Genomic DNA, 20605 nt, shown 5'->3' with positions numbered 1-20605 from the left:
TATGTTTTTAAACCCATGACGTTAGCGGCAACATTACTGTGTGTACGTGCATCTGAGTGCACACACACACACCCCCAGGCAAGGGAGGGACACTGTAACAACTATCTGATCATAAAGGGAAAATACGATTCAGGAATTATTAGCATAAAGGATTCATGCAGGAGAAACATAAGCTAAATCACCTTGTTCATTCATTTATAAATTTTTCTATTGTGAAATATTTAATGAGAACTTCCAACATTTCAGAACCTGGACTGTTATGTTGATTCAACTGTATATAACACAATGCCTTTCTCCTCATAGAACTCTATAGTCTAAGGCAGGTAATAAGAATAAATTGCAAAATAATATTTCTGACATTAAGAATAAAAGACACGTTCATACATTGTATAGTTACCAAATGCCACTACTAGTCTACAATAGAAAGTTGGCTGTACCTAAAATAAAATTGACATTTAAAGCAGTCTCAGTTCTGGAATTTTGAAAAGTAATATATTTTGAGAAAGACTGGTTAGTAAAAGTATTTTCCAAAACTCTCAATTTTGGAAAACTTTGTCTGCATGAATTGGGGAGAGCAAAGCTAGATTTCCTGTCTTAAGATGAAGCTTTGCTCTTCTCTATATTGCAAAATAAGTACTTTAAAATTTGTTAGCATTCAAGCCTATATGTTTGAAAATTAGTAACGACTGTTCTTTTTTTTCCTGTACGCGGGCCTCTCACTGTCGTGGCCTCTCCCGTTGCGGAGCACAGGCCCCAGACGCGCAGGCTCGGCGGCCATGGCTCACGGGCCCAGCTGCTCCACGGCATGGGGGATCCTCCCGGACCGGGGCACGAACCCGTGTCCCCTGCATCGGCAGGCAGACTCTCAACCACTGCGCCACCAGGGAAGCCCAGTAACGATTTTTATAAGGATAAAAATTCCAGTGTACGTGCCTGTTAAAACTCCTTCCATCATCGATTTTATTCAAAATTCAAGGGGTTACCCCTTTAAAGGATAACAGACAAGAGGGTTGCTATCTTGCTCTTTATATAGGGCTCTTGATTTCTTTCTAATTTTTTTTTTTTTGAGAACCCAAAGCAACCCAAAAGAACACATTTACCATAAAATCCAGAATTTCCCGGTGTGTTCTTTAGTGTATATAGTCCCCATGCGATTATATACACTATTGGTACATTCGAAATTAAATATATTCCTAAATACAACATCAAAATCTAAAAATGCACTTACTTATATGTTTCATGATGCAATACGGCCCTTTTAAGAAAGAAATGGCTTACCAGATGCAAGAATACCTGCAAGTTGCATAGTATGTTTTTATAGTAATTCTTACAGTAGTGTCGATTTATTGTAAATCTTAAGGTTTCTTTTTTCACTACTGTTCACATTGTAGTGACTCTCACAACCAAAAGAGCCTCAATTCATGAAATTTTCCCCTCGCCCCAATACCGAAATCTGCCCATCTGGTCGACCTTGCCGCCGCACACGCCAAGTGACGTGCAACTGGTGTGAACTTCCACGGGAAGTATTCAGAGGGCACACGAGCGAAGGCGCACCGCCACGCCGCTGACACCCGTCCTCGAAACAGGACACCATCGTTCCCATTTCTTGCTCTGGGGGGGTCCTGCCCTCCGCACGCGCGTCTCTAGGCCGTTCACTGTCTGCAGAGCTTCTTCAGTGAAGCTACTGACGACCGCGCCCTTGCAGGACCGCGGCCAGGCTCGTGTCTCCTCACGACTATCACGTGTGCCCCGGGCGTTCCCTGTTTCCCAAAGAGAAACGTCTACGACTTAGGACCACCGAAGCCTAGGAGGAACTGCCGCCCCTCCACGAGCGCCCTACACGCTTGCCCTCGACACACCTCGGTGAGCGGACCTGAACAGGTTCGAAACGCAAGCGCCACGCTGACGAGGCTACCAGGAAGTTGGGACGGGAGCTCCCTGCATAGACGCCCGTTTAACCTGCCGGGGGGATGCGGTCTGTTGACAGGCATCCCATGCCCCTGCCTCGGTGCAAGTTCCGCCCCCGTGACCGCCTCGCCTGGGACCCGGAGCAACTGAAGTGGCCCCTGTTGCGCAGCCAGACCGCCACGACTGCACCGGCATGACCCGGGCCCCCAAGGCGGCGTGGACGCACCGACGAATCGTGACACACGGAGTACGACGTCGGGCACGGACATCCTCTCCTGGTCACGCGTAGCAGGACGTGTGTGTGGGGGGCGGGGGGTGTCTCCGCGGTGCAAGGGACACCAGGGAGTGCTGGTCGACCGGCGCAGACCTCCCCCTAACCCTCCCAAGGAGCTCAGCGGCGGCCCCACAACACACGGCGCTCCACATTCAATCTCCGGTGAGAGCAGGCCTCGCCCACCGCTCCGCACCAGCGGGACGGTCGCCGCCAGCGTCGCCGGCCTCCCGGACCTCTGGCCCGCGCCTGGCGGGCGAATCACATCCCTCGCCAAGTTCGCCAAAGCTCAGGAGGGAAGGGACACTATAAAAGCGGCCGCCAGGTGGCTCCCGACAATGGGCTTCAACGTCAGCGGGATGGATTCTGATCGCTGGCCGGCGACGGAGCAGCTCCGACCGCCCAAAGGCTCGCGTTCGTCTCCGTGCGTCCGCCGAAGGAGCTACCTGCCAGTTCGCCTCGGCATGGCACGACGCGACCCCAGCAGCGGACGGGGCTGGGAAGATGTGCGCAGGAGGCTGACGCGAAGGAGATGCGCTCCTCACGGTAATGTAGAGAATTCTGCAGTCAGAAGCCTGACTCTGAAGACTTGGGTTGCCTTAGTGCCCAGCCTCTTACCTCCGGATCAGGAGACCATAGCAATTCACTTGCTTTCTCCAATTCTCTCTGCCCACCCTACACCCGTGCAGCTCTTCTCTCCATGAGCCTAGAGCTGCTTTCCCAAGCAAGACAACCCCATGCCATTGCAGGTGGGAGCCAAGGAGACAACTGAACATTTGCATCTGGACCTATTAGAGAAATTGTATGTATGCAACGCAGGAAGATACAAGACTGAGAGGGTCTTAGAACTTTAGCACCACATGGCCGTAGCTTTCATGCAACAGTGACGCACACTCGGCAAGTCCAGGGGTGTCAGGAAAAAGAAACAAACACACGTGTGCGCACACACACACGCACACACACACACACACACACACACATCCCCGGGTCTAATAGGCACACTTCCCAGGGCTGCCAATGGTGGGATCAGAAAGCCCATTGTTCCCACTTCTGGGGTTCCCTGGGCTAGAACCCCAGCTCATTCAGGCAGGTCCTGGTTGTTTTACTGATGTCTCTGCGTGGGAGTGAGGTCCTGGAGCTCTCCAGACTGTCATTTGCTGTCCAGCGCTCGACATTTGGTTCTGTGTACTATGGCCCTTCTCCTCCATACACAGTCACAATTAAGAAAATAAGAATCTGCAGACATTACATTCAACTTCCTAATTTGAATGAAGGTTAAGAACACAAAGGAAAACACTTATGTGAATAACTTTGCTAAGGAACTTACGTTTATCTTTTGGAAGCTGTCAAAATGTTTAGGAGTAGTCTGTAAAAAGTTAAGCTTTTTAAATTAGGAAAAATAAATGATTCTTTATTGCTCTCTCTCACCAAACCCCCGCTCACCACAGCACCTATGACACAGGACTCACCTGATGAAACGCCTGCTCCCCACAGATTTCTGTTCTGAGTCATTCTCTAGCCCCTGTGTTCACCGCATTCCTAAGTCCACCGCAGCCAGTAGCATGATGAAGGAGGCCACGGAGCCCAAGGGACGACCTTTAAAAGAAGAGAAGGAAAATACCTCTCCCGTCTTCTGTGAGGTCACAGCCTTAATGGAGGCTGGAAGAAGTGAACGTAAATGTCGGGAAAGAGAGTGTTTCTACATTGGTCCCTGACCTGCTGTATCCTTAACAGGGTGGTGCACGTAACTGGAGTTACTATTTCCTGGGTGCACTTAGAAGATCCGGACCCAAAGTAGAAACCTGACCATTTGGCAAAAGACGGATCAATTCAGGAATCAAACTAAGTTTTTTTTTGTTTTTTTGGGTTTTTTTTTTTTCTCACCTGTTGTTTCATTATCAGGAACTCTGCCACCACCTGCCCTCCCCTGCATCCTTGGGCAGGGCCAATCCGAAAATCAAGCAGATAAATCTGAGGAAAGAGAAAGCAGCCATGAGAAGCCAGGCTTTCAAACTATTGTTAGATCCACCAGACGTGAATCGCCAACCACCCAGCTGGGGGTGACCCCTGCCAGCTTACCCACAGGCATGCGCAGGCAGAAGGAACGATTTTTCCTCCCATGGTCAAGAGCAAGGCTGCATTGGCTCCTCGGCATGTAGGGAGTACAGAATATCTCCATTTGGCAGGAAACAATGCAAATGATCGGGTGCTACACTTTGATTCGACTTACTGTTCACAGTTACTGGTTTATTAAGATTCAGTTCCTAGGGTTCACATTAATTCCCAGGTAACCCTTACCATGGTCTCCTGGAGAGTCTTGTCTCCACAGCAAGGACACCTCTTCCAAAGTTCTTATTTAATAATTCTTGGTGAAAGGAACCGTCATTTGTTCAACAACACCCATTCCAGGTCTTTAGCGCCCCACCTTCCCTGTTGCCCCCCGCCCCCACCGCTGCCCCGGATGCAATTGTCCTCAGTCACCTTGGTTCCTCCCCACGTGGGAATCAGCAACATCAGAGCCTCCACCCTAGCTCTGCCCTCCATGGCCTTGGACCTGTGGCCAGGAGATTTTCTATCCATTTAATCTGAGGACCCATGTCATTTGACATTACATGTCAAACTCTGACCTGAGCGTCAATGAAAATGTAATTGATTAAACAGAGCCCATGGATATGGTGTTGGAAACATAAAGAAGACCTAAAACTTAATCAGAAGGCTATGACCACTGAGGGTTTACCAGACAGAAAATCTGTGGGAATTCAGCAAAGTAACATTACCTGTGAAAGTAACGAGTATGCGGAGATTTTGAATGAAGACCATCACGGAGGGCGCCGCCTAGAATTCACATGTAGGGAAATGACTGAATGAGTATGATGTGAGTAATCTTTAACAGCCTCTCTTTCCTTGTCAACAGCAGGGATTTCATGCTGGAGAAGAGCTCACAGAATGCCATGGATATGAGGACATTTCGCATACAGCAACCTTAACTCCACGTGTGTTGCACTTTCAGCCCGAATGCGAGAGACTTAAGCTAATTATACTAGAGGGAAATCATGCAGAACTCAGAATGTGGAAGGCATTTAGTCACCCTCCAACCTTAGACAACATGAGAGAGTGCACCCTGGAGTGACTCTTGCAAATGTCCTGAACGTGTGAAAATATTCGGCTGAAGCCTCGCATGTATACACCAACGGCTCGCACTGGAGGAGACGAACCTTATAAAGGTACTGCAGCCAGAGAGCTGACACTTATTCACACCAGTAAACTCAAACGGGGGAGAAGCCCTATGCTTGGAATGACTGTGGAGGAGCTTTCGGTGACCATGCAACCCTTCAATGTCATGAGCACAGTCACACAGGAGAGAAACCACAATGAATATCATTTATGTGAGAAAGCACTTAGTCGAAGCCATAACCTTAGTCATGGGTGAGAATTCACACTGATGAGAAACCCTACAAAGGCAGTGAGTGTGGAAAAGCCTTGAAACGCAGCTCTCACGCTTATACGCACTCGAAAACTCACAGGAGAGACACCCTATGTCTGGAATCCAGGTGGTGCAGCCTTTACCCAGAGCTCCCGCTTTTATAAACGCCAGAGAATTCATACCGAGTAGAAACCCTGTGTCTCTAATCAATGATATTGAGCCTTCAGCCAGAAATTATCCCTTTTAACTCACCAGGAAAGTCATGTGGAGAGAAACCCGGAGCCTGTAATCATGGTGGAAGAGCCTTCAGCTGGAGCTCCAGCCTCAGGATACACAGAGAGCTCAGAGTGGGCTGCATCCCTGACACAGTAGAGAAGACAGCCCAAGGTTTACTACAAGGAGAGCCCTCTTGGGGTACACCATCTAATCACTGCTGTAGAAGAAATCGGATGAAATGAATGCTCGAGTTCCATTAGACCTGGACTCATGAGACATGACAGGGCTCACACTGAAACAGTAGTCTCAGTGTCATGAAGGAAGGACATTCTTCAGTGGTTCCATATTCCTGACTGAACAAGAAAGGGCTCACGCTGAGGAGATGCCCATTCTAAAGATGATGTGGAAAATCTTTCACTCGCTATTCACATCAGAAAACTCTTACTGGGAAAATAGTCTATAAAGAATGTGTTAGCATGCAAGTGAGTCAATAATTAAGTCCTTCAGCCCTTGTCTTCTTTTTAAATATACAATATCAATATGTTGAGAGTGAAGGGTTTTGAGAAGTGCGGAAAGCCATACTCAGCGTCAAGTAAGGAGAAACGAAGCCAACCTGCTTCAGTAGATCAGTATTTGCAAATATATAAGCACTACTGAGTGAGTATGTGTCCTTCAAAATGATGAAATATTGTGGTGAGTAAGCGTGGGCCCGTTTTCTGTTAATACTCTGTCACTGTTGATCAATTAGATACATTCTTTCTTTATAACATTATAATCATAATTACACAGACTGGGATCAATCGGAAAACAACGATGAATGTTAACAGAAAATGTAAAATATAGTATGATACGTCTTTACCCTTCCATGAGCGTCCAAATATTTGTATACACGTTCGGGATGAACGGCTTCAAGGATAAATACACACATACTTTGTGATTAACCTCTGCTGCTTCAATTAATTCTATTACTTAACTTTCATTTACTATTTCCCATATGACTTTTTAAAAACATATACCTTCATTATATTTAAAGAAAGGTGAGTAATTGTGGGTTCATGGACAGGAAGAACTCAAGAATTCAGAGTCAGAGGTGGTTTAATCCCTACTTAGCATTTTGTAGCCCAGGGTTTCTATTTTTTTTTTTTTTTTTTTTGTCCAAGAAGAACAGATAGATATCTTCAGGACTGAGAAGGTGAAAGATCTTTGCAGACATAAAAAGAGTTCTACTTTAAGAATGTATTAGAACGATAAGGGGTGGCATATACTACATCATAGAAACACAAAGGAGATCCCGCAGAGAGCCATTGGTGAGTCTACCTTTAAAGCTTTACTCTTTGATGTCGAAAAATGGTACTAAAAAATGTTCCGGGAGAAAGATCACCATAGAGACAGTGTCTATTTTGTCAGTTAAACCTTCAAGAAGGCTAGCTAGAGAGAGCGCACAGGCCGCATGATGAGTTCTGGCCCCTTTTCCGTTCCCTTTCTTTTTCTTTGCTGGCCAAAACATTCGTTGTACCCCTGGGGCCCATTGAAGTCTAATGGGTTGAGAAATGGTATTCTAGGGCCTATAAAGGCCATCACGGGGACTTTCCTAGCATTCTAGAGGTTAAGACCTCACCTTCCAATGCAGGGAGGGCGGGTTCAATCCCTGGTCGGGGAGCTAAGATCTCACATGGCTTGCAACCAAAACACCAAAACATAAAACAGTAACAATATTGTAACAAATTCAATAAAAGTCTTTTAACATGGTCCACATCCAAAAAAAAAAAAAAATCTTAAAAATATATGTTTTTAAACCCATGACGTTAGCGGCAACATTACTGTGTGTACGTGCATCTGAGTGCACACACACACCCCCCCAGGCAAGGGAGGGACACTGTAACAACTATCTGATCATAAAGGGAAAATACGATTCAGGAATTATTAGCATAAAGGATTCATGCAGGAGAAACATAAGCTAAATCACCTTGTTCATTCATTTATAAATTTTTCTATTGTGAAATATTTAATGAGAACTTCCAACATTTCAGAACCTGGACTGTTATGTTGATTCAACTGTATATAACACAATGCCTTTCTCCTCATAGAACTCTATAGTCTAAGGCAGGTAATAAGAATAAATTGCAAAATAATATTTCTGACATTAAGAATAAAAGACACGTTCATACATTGTATAGTTACCAAATGCCACTACTAGTCTACAATAGAAAGTTGGCTGTACCTAAAATAAAATTGACATTTAAAGCAGTCTCAGTTCTGGAATTTTGAAAAGTAATATATTTTGAGAAAGACTGGTTAGTAAAAGTATTTTCCAAAACTCTCAATTTTGGAAAACTTTGTCTGCATGAATTGGGGAGAGCAAAGCTAGATTTCCTGTCTTAAGATGAAGCTTTGCTCTTCTCTATATTGCAAAATAAGTACTTTAAAATTTGTTAGCATTCAAGCCTATATGTTTGAAAATTAGTAACGACTGTTCTTTTTTTTCCTGTACGCGGGCCTCTCACTGTCGTGGCCTCTCCCGTTGCGGAGCACAGGCCCCAGACGCGCAGGCTCGGCGGCCATGGCTCACGGGCCCAGCTGCTCCACGGCATGGGGGATCCTCCCGGACCGGGGCACGAACCCGTGTCCCCTGCATCGGCAGGCAGACTCTCAACCACTGCGCCACCAGGGAAGCCCAGTAACGATTTTTATAAGGATAAAAATTCCAGTGTACGTGCCTGTTAAAACTCCTTCCATCATCGATTTTATTCAAAATTCAAGGGGTTACCCCTTTAAAGGATAACAGACAAGAGGGTTGCTATCTTGCTCTTTATATAGGGCTCTTGATTTCTTTCTAATTTTTTTTTTTTTTGAGAACCCAAAGCAACCCAAAAGAACACATTTACCATAAAATCCAGAATTTCCCGGTGTGTTCTTTAGTGTATATAGTCCCCATGCGATTATATACACTATTGGTACATTCGAAATTAAATATATTCCTAAATACAACATCAAAATCTAAAAATGCACTTACTTATATGTTTCATGATGCAATACGGCCCTTTTAAGAAAGAAATGGCTTACCAGATGCAAGAATACCTGCAAGTTGCATAGTATGTTTTTATAGTAATTCTTACAGTAGTGTCGATTTATTGTAAATCTTAAGGTTTCTTTTTTCACTACTGTTCACATTGTAGTGACTCTCACAACCAAAAGAGCCTCAATTCATGAAATTTTCCCCTCGCCCCAATACCGAAATCTGCCCATCTGGTCGACCTTGCCGCCGCACACGCCAAGTGACGTGCAACTGGTGTGAACTTCCACGGGAAGTATTCAGAGGGCACACGAGCGAAGGCGCACCGCCACGCCGCTGACACCCGTCCTCGAAACAGGACACCATCGTTCCCATTTCTTGCTCTGGGGGGGTCCTGCCCTCCGCACGCGCGTCTCTAGGCCGTTCACTGTCTGCAGAGCTTCTTCAGTGAAGCTACTGACGACCGCGCCCTTGCAGGACCGCGGCCAGGCTCGTGTCTCCTCACGACTATCACGTGTGCCCCGGGCGTTCCCTGTTTCCCAAAGAGAAACGTCTACGACTTAGGACCACCGAAGCCTAGGAGGAACTGCCGCCCCTCCACGAGCGCCCTACACGCTTGCCCTCGACACACCTCGGTGAGCGGACCTGAACAGGTTCGAAACGCAAGCGCCACGCTGACGAGGCTACCAGGAAGTTGGGACGGGAGCTCCCTGCATAGACGCCCGTTTAACCTGCCGGGGGGATGCGGTCTGTTGACAGGCATCCCATGCCCCTGCCTCGGTGCAAGTTCCGCCCCCGTGACCGCCTCGCCTGGGACCCGGAGCAACTGAAGTGGCCCCTGTTGCGCAGCCAGACCGCCACGACTGCACCGGCATGACCCGGGCCCCCAAGGCGGCGTGGACGCACCGACGAATCGTGACACACGGAGTACGACGTCGGGCACGGACATCCTCTCCTGGTCACGCGTAGCAGGACGTGTGTGTGGGGGGCGGGGGGTGTCTCCGCGGTGCAAGGGACACCAGGGAGTGCTGGTCGACCGGCGCAGACCTCCCCCTAACCCTCCCAAGGAGCTCAGCGGCGGCCCCACAACACACGGCGCTCCACATTCAATCTCCGGTGAGAGCAGGCCTCGCCCACCGCTCCGCACCAGCGGGACGGTCGCCGCCAGCGTCGCCGGCCTCCCGGAACTCTGGCCCGCGCCTGGCGGGCGAATCACATCCCTCGCCAAGTTCGCCAAAGCTCAGGAGGGAAGGGACACTATAAAAGCGGCCGCCAGGTGGCTCCCGACAACGGGCTTCAACGTCAGCGGGATGGATTCTGATCGCTGGCCGGCGACGGAGCAGCTCCGACCGCCCAAAGGCTCGCGTTCGTCTCCGTGCGTCCGCCGAAGGAGCTACCTGCCAGTTCGCCTCGGCATGGCACGACGCGACCCCAGCAGCGGACGGGGCTGGGAAGATGTGCGCAGGAGGCTGACGCGAAGGAGATGCGCTCCTCACGGTAATGTAGAGAATTCTGCAGTCAGAAGCCTGACTCTGAAGACTTGGGTTGCCTTAGTGCCCAGCCTCTTACCTCCGGATCAGGAGACCATAGCAATTCACTTGCTTTCTCCAATTCTCTCTGCCCACCCTACACCCGTGCAGCTCTTCTCTCCATGAGCCTAGAGCTGCTTTCCCAAGCAAGACAACCCCATGCCATTGCAGGTGGGAGCCAAGGAGACAACTGAACATTTGCATCTGGACCTATTAGAGAAATTGTATGTATGCAACGCAGGAAGATACAAGACTGAGAGGGTCTTAGAACTTTAGCACCACATGGCCGTAGCTTTCATGCAACAGTGACGCACACTCGGCAAGTCCAGGGGTGTCAGGAAAAAGAAACAAACACACGTGTGCGCACACACACACGCACACACACACACACACACACACACATCCCCGGGTCTAATAGGCACACTTCCCAGGGCTGCCAATGGTGGGATCAGAAAGCCCATTGTTCCCACTTCTGGGGTTCCCTGGGCTAGAACCCCAGCTCATTCAGGCAGGTCCTGGTTGTTTTACTGATGTCTCTGCGTGGGAGTGAGGTCCTGGAGCTCTCCAGACTGTCATTTGCTGTCCAGCGCTCGACATTTGGTTCTGTGTACTATGGCCCTTCTCCTCCATACACAGTCACAATTAAGAAAATAAGAATCTGCAGACATTACATTCAACTTCCTAATTTGAATGAAGGTTAAGAACACAAAGGAAAACACTTATGTGAATAACTTTGCTAAGGAACTTACGTTTATCTTTTGGAAGCTGTCAAAATGTTTAGGAGTAGTCTGTAAAAAGTTAAGCTTTTTAAATTAGGAAAAATAAATGATTCTTTATTGCTCTCTCTCACCAAACCCCCGCTCACCACAGCACCTATGACACAGGACTCACCTGATGAAACGCCTGCTCCCCACAGATTTCTGTTCTGAGTCATTCTCTAGCCCCTGTGTTCACCGCATTCCTAAGTCCACCGCAGCCAGTAGCATGATGAAGGAGGCCACGGAGCCCAAGGGACGACCTTTAAAAGAAGAGAAGGAAAATACCTCTCCCGTCTTCTGTGAGGTCACAGCCTTAATGGAGGCTGGAAGAAGTGAACGTAAATGTCGGGAAAGAGAGTGTTTCTACATTGGTCCCTGACCTGCTGTATCCTTAACAGGGTGGTGCACGTAACTGGAGTTACTATTTCCTGGGTGCACTTAGAAGATCCGGACCCAAAGTAGAAACCTGACCATTTGGCAAAAGACGGATCAATTCAGGAATCAAACTAAGTTTTTTTTTGTTTTTTTGGGTTTTTTTTTTTTCTCACCTGTTGTTTCATTATCAGGAACTCTGCCACCACCTGCCCTCCCCTGCATCCTTGGGCAGGGCCAATCCGAAAATCAAGCAGATAAATCTGAGGAAAGAGAAAGCAGCCATGAGAAGCCAGGCTTTCAAACTATTGTTAGATCCACCAGACGTGAATCGCCAACCACCCAGCTGGGGGTGACCCCTGCCAGCTTACCCACAGGCATGCGCAGGCAGAAGGAACGATTTTTCCTCCCATGGTCAAGAGCAAGGCTGCATTGGCTCCTCGGCATGTAGGGAGTACAGAATATCTCCATTTGGCAGGAAACAATGCAAATGATCGGGTGCTACACTTTGATTCGACTTACTGTTCACAGTTACTGGTTTATTAAGATTCAGTTCCTAGGGTTCACATTAATTCCCAGGTAACCCTTACCATGGTCTCCTGGAGAGTCTTGTCTCCACAGCAAGGACACCTCTTCCAAAGTTCTTATTTAATAATTCTTGGTGAAAGGAACCGTCATTTGTTCAACAACACCCATTCCAGGTCTTTAGCGCCCCACCTTCCCTGTTGCCCCCCGCCCCCACCGCTGCCCCGGATGCAATTGTCCTCAGTCACCTTGGTTCCTCCCCACGTGGGAATCAGCAACATCAGAGCCTCCACCCTAGCTCTGCCCTCCATGGCCTTGGACCTGTGGCCAGGAGATTTTCTATCCATTTAATCTGAGGACCCATGTCATTTGACATTACATGTCAAACTCTGACCTGAGCGTCAATGAAAATGTAATTGATTAAACAGAGCCCATGGATATGGTGTTGGAAACATAAAGAAGACCTAAAACTTAATCAGAAGGCTATGACCACTGAGGGTTTACCAGACAGAAAATCTGTGGGAATTCAGCAAAGTAACATTACCTGTGAAAGTAACGAGTATGCGGAGATTTTGAATGAAGACCATCACGGAGGGCGCCGCCTAGAATTCACATGTAGGGAAATGACTGAATGAGTATGATGTGAGTAATCTTTAACAGCCTCTCTTTCCTTGTCAACAGCAGGGATTTCATGCTGGAGAAGAGCTCACAGAATGCCATGGATATGAGGACATTTCGCATACAGCAACCTTAACTCCACGTGTGTTGCACTTTCAGCCCGAATGCGAGAGACTTAAGCTAATTATACTAGAGGGAAATCATGCAGAACTCAGAATGTGGAAGGCATTTAGTCACCCTCCAACCTTAGACAACATGAGAGAGTGCACCCTGGAGTGACTCTTGCAAATGTCCTGAACGTGTGAAAATATTCGGCTGAAGCCTCGCATGTATACACCAACGGCTCGCACTGGAGGAGACGAACCTTATAAAGGTACTGCAGCCAGAGAGCTGACACTTATTCACACCAGTAAACTCAAACGGGGGAGAAGCCCTATGCTTGGAATGACTGTGGAGGAGCTTTCGGTGACCATGCAACCCTTCAATGTCATGAGCACAGTCACACAGGAGAGAAACCACAATGAATATCATTTATGTGAGAAAGCACTTAGTCGAAGCCATAACCTTAGTCATGGGTGAGAATTCACACTGATGAGAAACCCTACAAAGGCAGTGAGTGTGGAAAAGCCTTGAAACGCAGCTCTCACGCTTATACGCACTCGAAAACTCACAGGAGAGACACCCTATGTCTGGAATCCAGGTGGTGCAGCCTTTACCCAGAGCTCCCGCTTTTATAAACGCCAGAGAATTCATACCGAGTAGAAACCCTGTGTCTCTAATCAATGATATTGAGCCTTCAGCCAGAAATTATCCCTTTTAACTCACCAGGAAAGTCATGTGGAGAGAAACCCGGAGCCTGTAATCATGGTGGAAGAGCCTTCAGCTGGAGCTCCAGCCTCAGGATACACAGAGAGCTCAGAGTGGGCTGCATCCCTGACACAGTAGAGAAGACAGCCCAAGGTTTACTACAAGGAGAGCCCTCTTGGGGTACACCATCTAATCACTGCTGTAGAAGAAATCGGATGAAATGAATGCTCGAGTTCCATTAGACCTGGACTCATGAGACATGACAGGGCTCACACTGAAACAGTAGTCTCAGTGTCATGAAGGAAGGACATTCTTCAGTGGTTCCATATTCCTGACTGAACAAGAAAGGGCTCACGCTGAGGAGATGCCCATTCTAAAGATGATGTGGAAAATCTTTCACTCGCTATTCACATCAGAAAACTCTTACTGGGAAAATAGTCTATAAAGAATGTGTTAGCATGCAAGTGAGTCAATAATTAAGTCCTTCAGCCCTTGTCTTCTTTTTAAATATACAATATCAATATGTTGAGAGTGAAGGGTTTTGAGAAGTGCGGAAAGCCATACTCAGCGTCAAGTAAGGAGAAACGAAGCCAACCTGCTTCAGTAGATCAGTATTTGCAAATATATAAGCACTACTGAGTGAGTATGTGTCCTTCAAAATGATGAAATATTGTGGTGAGTAAGCGTGGGCCCGTTTTCTGTTAATACTCTGTCACTGTTGATCAATTAGATACATTCTTTCTTTATAACATTATAATCATAATTACACAGACTGGGATCAATCGGAAAACAACGATGAATGTTAACAGAAAATGTAAAATATAGTATGATACGTCTTTACCCTTCCATGAGCGTCCAAATATTTGTATACACGTTCGGGATGAACGGCTTCAAGGATAAATACACACATACTTTGTGATTAACCTCTGCTGCTTCAATTAATTCTATTACTTAACTTTCATTTACTATTTCCCATATGACTTTTTAAAAACATATACCTTCATTATATTTAAAGAAAGGTGAGTAATTGTGGGTTCATGGACAGGAAGAACTCAAGAATTCAGAGTCAGAGGTGGTTTAATCCCTACTTAGCATTTTGTAGCCCAGGGTTTCTATTTTTTTTTTTTTTTTTTTTGTCCAAGAAGAACAGATAGATATCTTCAGGACTGAGAAGGTGAAAGATCTTTGCAGACATAAAAAGAGTTCTACTTTAAGAATGTATTAGAACGATAAGGGGTGGCATATACTACATCATAGAAACACAAAGGAGATCCCGCAGAGAGCCATTGGTGAGTCTACCTTTAAAGCTTTACTCTTTGATGTCGAAAAATGGTACTAAAAAATGTTCCGGGAGAAAGATCACCATAGAGACAGTGTCTATTTTGTCAGTTAAACCTTCAAGAAGGCTAGCTAGAGAGAGCGCACAGGCCGCATGATGAGTTCTGGCCCCTTTTCCGTTCCCTTTCTTTTTCTTTGCTGGCCAAAACATTCGTTGTACCCCTGGGGCCCATTGAAGTCTAATGGGTTGAGAAATGGTATTCTAGGGCCTATAAAGGCCATCACGGGGACTTTCCTAGCATTCTAGAGGTTAAGACCTCACCTTCCAATGCAGGGAGGGCGGGTTCAATCCCTGGTCGGGGAGCTAAGATCTCACATGGCTTGCAACCAAAACACCAAAACATAAAACAGTAACAATATTGTAACAAATTCAATAAAAGTCTTTTAACATGGTCCACATCCAAAAAAAAAAAAAAATCTTAAAAATATATGTTTTTAAACCCATGACGTTAGCGGCAACATTACTGTGTGTACGTGCATCTGAGTGCACACACACACCCCCCCAGGCAAGGGAGGGACACTGTAACAACTATCTGATCATAAAGGGAAAATACGATTCAGGAATTATTAGCATAAAGGATTCATGCAGGAGAAACATAAGCTAAATCACCTTGTTCATTCATTTATAAATTTTTCTATTGTGAAATATTTAATGAGAACTTCCAACATTTCAGAACCTGGACTGTTATGTTGATTCAACTGTATATAACACAATGCCTTTCTCCTCATAGAACTCTATAGTCTAAGGCAGGTAATAAGAATAAATTGCAAAATAATATTTCTGACATTAAGAATAAAAGACACGTTCATACATTGTATAGTTACCAAATGCCACTACTAGTCTACAATAGAAAGTTGGCTGTACCTAAAATAAAATTGACATTTAAAGCAGTCTCAGTTCTGGAATTTTGAAAAGTAATATATTTTGAGAAAGACTGGTTAGTAAAAGTATTTTCCAAAACTCTCAATTTTGGAAAACTTTGTCTGCATGAATTGGGGAGAGCAAAGCTAGATTTCCTGTCTTAAGATGAAGCTTTGCTCTTCTCTATATTGCAAAATAAGTACTTTAAAATTTGTTAGCATTCAAGCCTATATGTTTGAAAATTAGTAACGACTGTTCTTTTTTTTCCTGTACGCGGGCCTCTCACTGTCGTGGCCTCTCCCGTTGCGGAGCACAGGCCCCAGACGCGCAGGCTCGGCGGCCATGGCTCACGGGCCCAGCTGCTCCACGGCATGGGGGATCCTCCCGGACCGGGGCACGAACCCGTGTCCCCTGCATCGGCAGGCAGACTCTCAACCACTGCGCCACCAGGGAAGCCCAGTAACGATTTTTATAAGGATAAAAATTCCAGTGTACGTGCCTGTTAAAACTCCTTCCATCATCGATTTTATTCAAAATTCAAGGGGTTACCCCTTTAAAGGATAACAGACAAGAGGGTTGCTATCTTGCTCTTTATATAGGGCTCTTGATTTCTTTCTAATTTTTTTTTTTTTTGAGAACCCAAAGCAACCCAAAAGAACACATTTACCATAAAATCCAGAATTTCCCGGTGTGTTCTTTAGTGTATATAGTCCCCATGCGATTATATACACTATTGGTACATTCGAAATTAAATATATTCCTAAATACAACATCAAAATCTAAAAATGCACTTACTTATATGTTTCATGATGCAATACGGCCCTTTTAAGAAAGAAATGGCTTACCAGATGCAAGAATACCTGCAAGTTGCATAGTATGTTTTTATAGTAATTCTTACAGTAGTGTCGATTTATTGTAAATCTTAAGGTTTCTTTTTTCACTACTGTTCACATTGTAGTGACTCTCACAACCAAAAGAGCCTCAATTCATGAAATTTTCCCCTCGCCCCAATACCGAAATCTGCCCATCTGGTCGACCTTGCCGCCGCACACGCCAAGTGACGTGCAACTGGTGTGAACTTCCACGGGAAGTATTCAGAGGGCACACGAGCGAAGGCGCACCGCCACGCCGCTGACACCCGTCCTCGAAACAGGACACCATCGTTCCCATTTCTTGCTCTGGGGGGGTCCTGCCCTCCGCACGCGCGTCTCTAGGCCGTTCACTGTCTGCAGAGCTTCTTCAGTGAAGCTACTGACGACCGCGCCCTTGCAGGACCGCGGCCAGGCTCGTGTCTCCTCACGACTATCACGTGTGCCCCGGGCGTTCCCTGTTTCCCAAAGAGAAACGTCTACGACTTAGGACCACCGAAGCCTAGGAGGAACTGCCGCCCCTCCACGAGCGCCCTACACGCTTGCCCTCGACACACCTCGGTGAGCGGACCTGAACAGGTTCGAAACGCAAGCGCCACGCTGACGAGGCTACCAGGAAGTTGGGACGGGAGCTCCCTGCATAGACGCCCGTTTAACCTGCCGGGGGGATGCGGTCTGTTGACAGGCATCCCATGCCCCTGCCTCGGTGCAAGTTCCGCCCCCGTGACCGCCTCGCCTGGGACCCGGAGCAACTGAAGTGGCCCCTGTTGCGCAGCCAGACCGCCACGACTGCACCGGCATGACCCGGGCCCCCAAGGCGGCGTGGACGCACCGACGAATCGTGACACACGGAGTACGACGTCGGGCACGGACATCCTCTCCTGGTCACGCGTAGCAGGACGTGTGTGTGGGGGGCGGGGGGTGTCTCCGCGGTGCAAGGGACACCAGGGAGTGCTGGTCGACCGGCGCAGACCTCCCCCTAACCCTCCCAAGGAGCTCAGCGGCGGCCCCACAACACACGGCGCTCCACATTCAATCTCCGGTGAGAGCAGGCCTCGCCCACCGCTCCGCACCAGCGGGACGGTCGCCGCCAGCGTCGCCGGCCTCCCGGAACTCTGGCCCGCGCCTGGCGGGCGAATCACATCCCTCGCCAAGTTCGCCAAAGCTCAGGAGGGAAGGGACACTATAAAAGCGGCCGCCAGGTGGCTCCCGACAACGGGCTTCAACGTCAGCGGGATGGATTCTGATCGCTGGCCGGCGACGGAGCAGCTCCGACCGCCCAAAGGCTCGCGTTCGTCTCCGTGCGTCCGCCGAAGGAGCTACCTGCCAGTTCGCCTCGGCATGGCACGACGCGACCCCAGCAGCGGACGGGGCTGGGAAGATGTGCGCAGGAGGCTGACGCGAAGGAGATGCGCTCCTCACGGTAATGTAGAGAATTCTGCAGTCAGAAGCCTGACTCTGAAGACTTGGGTTGCCTTAGTGCCCAGCCTCTTACCTCCGGATCAGGAGACCATAGCAATTCACTTGCTTTCTCCAATTCTCTCTGCCCACCCTACACCCGTGCAGCTCTTCTCTCCATGAGCCTAGAGCTGCTTTCCCAAGCAAGACAACCCCATGCCATTGCAGGTGGGAGCCAAGGAGACAACTGAACATTTGCATCTGGACCTATTAGAGAAATTGTATGTATGCAACGCAGGAAGATACAAGACTGAGAGGGTCTTAGAACTTTAGCACCACATGGCCGTAGCTTTCATGCAACAGTGACGCACACTCGGCAAGTCCAGGGGTGTCAGGAAAAAGAAACAAACACACGTGTGCGCACACACACACGCACACACACACACACACACACACACATCCCCGGGTCTAATAGGCACACTTCCCAGGGCTGCCAATGGTGGGATCAGAAAGCCCATTGTTCCCACTTCTGGGGTTCCCTGGGCTAGAACCCCAGCTCATTCAGGCAGGTCCTGGTTGTTTTACTGATGTCTCTGCGTGGGAGTGAGGTCCTGGAGCTCTCCAGACTGTCATTTGCTGTCCAGCGCTCGACATTTGGTTCTGTGTACTATGGCCCTTCTCCTCCATACACAGTCACAATTAAGAAAATAAGAATCTGCAGACATTACATTCAACTTCCTAATTTGAATGAAGGTTAAGAACACAAAGGAAAACACTTATGTGAATAACTTTGCTAAGGAACTTACGTTTATCTTTTGGAAGCTGTCAAAATGTTTAGGAGTAGTCTGTAAAAAGTTAAGCTTTTTAAATTAGGAAAAATAAATGATTCTTTATTGCTCTCTCTCACCAAACCCCCGCTCACCACAGCACCTATGACACAGGACTCACCTGATGAAACGCCTGCTCCCCACAGATTTCTGTTCTGAGTCATTCTCTAGCCCCTGTGTTCACCGCATTCCTAAGTCCACCGCAGCCAGTAGCATGATGAAGGAGGCCACGGAGCCCAAGGGACGACCTTTAAAAGAAGAGAAGGAAAATACCTCTCCCGTCTTCTGTGAGGTCACAGCCTTAATGGAGGCTGGAAGAAGTGAACGTAAATGTCGGGAAAGAGAGTGTTTCTACATTGGTCCCTGACCTGCTGTATCCTTAACAGGGTGGTGCACGTAACTGGAGTTACTATTTCCTGGGTGCACTTAGAAGATCCGGACCCAAAGTAGAAACCTGACCATTTGGCAAAAGACGGATCAATTCAGGAATCAAACTAAGTTTTTTTTTGTTTTTTTGGGTTTTTTTTTTTTCTCACCTGTTGTTTCATTATCAGGAACTCTGCCACCACCTGCCCTCCCCTGCATCCTTGGGCAGGGCCAATCCGAAAATCAAGCAGATAAATCTGAGGAAAGAGAAAGCAGCCATGAGAAGCCAGGCTTTCAAACTATTGTTAGATCCACCAGACGTGAATCGCCAACCACCCAGCTGGGGGTGACCCCTGCCAGCTTACCCACAGGCATGCGCAGGCAGAAGGAACGATTTTTCCTCCCATGGTCAAGAGCAAGGCTGCATTGGCTCCTCGGCATGTAGGGAGTACAGAATATCTCCATTTGGCAGGAAACAATGCAAATGATCGGGTGCTACACTTTGATTCGACTTACTGTTCACAGTTACTGGTTTATTAAGATTCAGTTCCTAGGGTTCACATTAATTCCCAGGTAACCCTTACCATGGTCTCCTGGAGAGTCTTGTCTCCACAGCAAGGACACCTCTTCCAAAGTTCTTATTTAATAATTCTTGGTGAAAGGAACCGTCATTTGTTCAACAACACCCATTCCAGGTCTTTAGCGCCCCACCTTCCCTGTTGCCCCCCGCCCCCACCGCTGCCCCGGATGCAATTGTCCTCAGTCACCTTGGTTCCTCCCCACGTGGGAATCAGCAACATCAGAGCCTCCACCCTAGCTCTGCCCTCCATGGCCTTGGACCTGTGGCCAGGAGATTTTCTATCCATTTAATCTGAGGACCCATGTCATTTGACATTACATGTCAAACTCTGACCTGAGCGTCAATGAAAATGTAATTGATTAAACAGAGCCCATGGATATGGTGTTGGAAACATAAAGAAGACCTAAAACTTAATCAGAAGGCTATGACCACTGAGGGTTTACCAGACAGAAAATCTGTGGGAATTCAGCAAAGTAACATTACCTGTGAAAGTAACGAGTATGCGGAGATTTTGAATGAAGACCATCACGGAGGGCGCCGCCTAGAATTCACATGTAGGGAAATGACTGAATGAGTATGATGTGAGTAATCTTTAACAGCCTCTCTTTCCTTGTCAACAGCAGGGATTTCATGCTGGAGAAGAGCTCACAGAATGCCATGGATATGAGGACATTTCGCATACAGCAACCTTAACTCCACGTGTGTTGCACTTTCAGCCCGAATGCGAGAGACTTAAGCTAATTATACTAGAGGGAAATCATGCAGAACTCAGAATGTGGAAGGCATTTAGTCACCCTCCAACCTTAGACAACATGAGAGAGTGCACCCTGGAGTGACTCTTGCAAATGTCCTGAACGTGTGAAAATATTCGGCTGAAGCCTCGCATGTATACACCAACGGCTCGCACTGGAGGAGACGAACCTT

The sequence above is a fragment of the Mesoplodon bidens genome (genome assembly GCF_964165515.1).
Source record: "Mesoplodon bidens genome assembly, contig: HAP1_SCAFFOLD_190, whole genome shotgun sequence".
Lineage (NCBI taxonomy): Eukaryota > Metazoa > Chordata > Mammalia > Artiodactyla > Ziphiidae > Mesoplodon > Mesoplodon bidens.
The sequence above is the reverse complement of the archived record's forward strand: the minus strand, read 5'-3'. Positions refer to the sequence as shown.